Source organism: Bos mutus, unplaced genomic scaffold (assembly GCF_027580195.1).
Source record: "Bos mutus isolate GX-2022 unplaced genomic scaffold, NWIPB_WYAK_1.1 CTG1011, whole genome shotgun sequence".
In the NCBI taxonomy this organism is placed as follows: Eukaryota; Metazoa; Chordata; class Mammalia; order Artiodactyla; family Bovidae; genus Bos; species Bos mutus.
The window spans coordinates 1-2977 of NW_027218477.1; the positions used below are offsets into that span (position 1 = coordinate 1).

Genomic DNA, 2977 nt, shown 5'->3' on the forward strand with positions numbered 1-2977 from the left:
CATGTATGCAGTTGGAGAAAATTATGGACAAGAGACAAAAAGACCGAAGATTCAAGTGTCATCTATGAAGAGCTGGTGGCAAAAAGAGGATCAGTTCCGTTCAGTTCAGTCGCTCAGTCGTGTCCAACTCTTTGCGACCCCATGGACTGCAGCACGCCAGGCTTCCCTGTCCATCACCAACTCCCGGAGCTTACTCAGACTCATGTCCATTGAGTCCGTGATGCCATCCAACCATATCATCCTCTGTCGCCCCCTTCTCCACCCGCCTTCAACCATTCCCAGCATCCGGGGCTTTTCAAATGAGTCAGTTCTTCGCATCAGGTGGCCAAAGTATTGGAGCTTCCGCTTCAGCATCAGTCCTTCCAAAGAATATTCAGGACTGATTTTGTTTAGGATAGACTGGTTGGATCTCCTTGCTGTCCAAGGGACTCTAAAGAGTCATCTCCAACACCACAGTTCAAAAGCTGAGAGCAAAAGCAGAATACTGCACATTCCCCCTGCACACACCACCACCAAACTCATAGGCAAACCACCTAAGTCACCTTGAAAGCCTGACCCTTCTGTAACAGGAGGGAAAGGGGCAGGGCACAACTTTCGAAATAATGACATAGCCCAAGGACACAACATAAACCGGTTTTAGAATCAAATGGGACCAAGATGGCAGACAAGACTAGACCTTGGTCCTCAATCGGCAAGTGAAATGACAGACACACCCAGAGGTGCCGTGACAGTTCCAAGGCAATGTTAAAAGACCAAGGAGTGGGCGGTGGCCCAAATCCTGGAAATCCCCACCCCTTCCCAAAAACAGTTGGGATAATCCTCCCACTCATTCACATACAAAATTACCCAGCTTATAAAAACTAACCATGCCACACTTGGCGACCGCACTCTTCCTCTGCAATGGCCCACACTCTGTCTGTGGAGTGTGCTTGCTTCTCTTGAATCTGAATAAATCTACTTCTTACCTATCACTTCGTCTCTCACTCAGTTCTTTCTGTGGAGACATCAAGAACCTGACCAGGTACCGTGGGTTTTGGCTGGGGTTGAGTCCCAAAGCAAAAACACCACCCAGTTGTGGATGTCACTACTGTTGGAAGTAAAGTCCAATGCTGTGAAGAGCAATACTGCATAGGAACCTGGAATGTTAGGTCCATGAATCAAGGCAAATTGGAAGCGGTCAAACAGGAGATGGCAAGAGTGAACATCAACATTTTAGGAATCAGCAAACTAAAATGGACTGGAGTGGGTGAATTTAACTCGGATGAGCATTGTATCTACTACTGTGGGCAAGAATCCCTTAGAAGAAATGGAGTAGCCATCATAGTCAATAAAAGAGTCCAAAATGCAGCACTTGGATGCAATCTCAAAAACAACAGAATGATCTCTGTTAGTTTCCAAGGCAAACCATTCAGTATCACAGTAATCCATGTCTATGCCCCAATCAGTAATGCTGAAGATAGCTCATACGTGAGCAAGGAAATCTCATCCTCGATCTGCATCCTGTGTGCTTTTTGGTTAGTTTTCTTTGGACCTACCCTTAAGCATCACCCCACTCCCAGCACCTCCTCCGATCTCAGAGGCTTTTGGGGGCTGAGCGGATCTACGAGTGCCGTCCCCGAGGCAGCCACGAGGGGGAGGACAGTCCTTCCCGCCATGGTCCTGCCTTTTCTGTTTGGCCCAGTGGTTTCTATTTGCCAGCAGGACTTTGTGAATCAGAAGTGGGAACAACACATCCTGAGAAAGGGGCTGGCAAATAGCCCAGCAAACTGCCGACAACTCGGCGTGGGGTTTTCTTCTGAATTGTAGTTCAATGTTTTCAGATAGAAAGAAAAGGAAAATTACTTTTGACCAAAAGGAAAAAAAAAAAAAAAAAAGTACGAATTCTACTGCCATTCAAGAAGGGATGTTAAGGAGGTTTCCTAGTTTGCCAGACTACTGAAGCATGTCAGGTGCACATTCGAGGCTGAAACAGAGGTACGGCTTTTAACAGGAGAAGGCCTAGAGAGAAAAGGCGGGGGTGATGAGAGAACTGGATCCAGAAATGGGAAGAGGCCCCTTGGGGTGAGAAGGGGTGGGTGGGAGAGTATCTAAGCAGTATCTCCAGCAATGACTAAGGCATGTATAAATAAGCAAGGCAGCTGACCACGCAAGAAATGAAGCCTCTGAAACCAGGACACTGCTGGGAAAATGGCTAGTGGCAGACTCGCACAAGACAGGCCGACGAGAAGTTCGTCACGGGGCGCCTCCTGATACCTCAACCGACTTCGTGTGTTGGGCTCAGGTAAGGGCTTCTCTGCTTGGATCCTGCGCCCAGAAGAAGCCTTCCCTCACGCACAAACTTTTCAAGAGGAGACCGAAAGAGCGTTCAACGACCGAGCCTGCCACGAAATCCGCCTCCACGCGTAGCCCTGGCAGGTTTCCAGTGCCCCCAAAACCGAAAAACAAACGCCTGTTCCTGAACCAGTCCCTCCAGCCGCAAACTCGCGGGTCCTACCGCGGTTCGAGTTCAAAAACCGACCATGCCTTTATAGGCGCTCTTACACGCTTCTGGTCTCCCCTACCATACGCAGACTTGACAAAACGACCCAAGACACAGAGGAACGTCACCGGGCGGTCAGACGCGCTTCCCGAACCTACTCTTGCACAAAAAATAGCCAGGGGAAAGCGCGAACGCAGTCCCCCACTACCACAAATTATGCAGTCGAGTTTCCCACATTTGGGGAAATCGCAGGGGTCAGCACATCCGGAGTGCAATGGATAAGCCTCGCCCTGGGAAAACCACCTTCGTGATCATGGTATCTCCCCTGCCAGGTAAGTATGAGTTGCCAGCCTGCCGCCCCACCGCAACCTCAGACGCCCTGCACTGTTCACACACGCTCACTTTCCTCCCCGCATCCCCGACCCTTCTTGGACCTTCCACACAGCGCACCCACGCACTTTCAAGCAGAAACTCCTCAGTTCTCTCCCACGCCACGGG

The 2977-nt window shown here is 49.9% G+C and overlaps 1 non-coding gene across 1 annotated transcript; it reads right to left on the reverse strand.

Moving 5' to 3' along the window:
* Positions 1-2655: 2655 nt before the first annotated feature.
* LOC138986725 (U1 spliceosomal RNA) lies at positions 2656-2819 on the reverse strand. Its single transcript, XR_011463421.1, has one exon. It is a non-coding gene; the product is annotated as a U1 spliceosomal RNA (small nuclear RNA).
* Between the last annotated feature and the right edge of the window lie 158 nt (positions 2820-2977).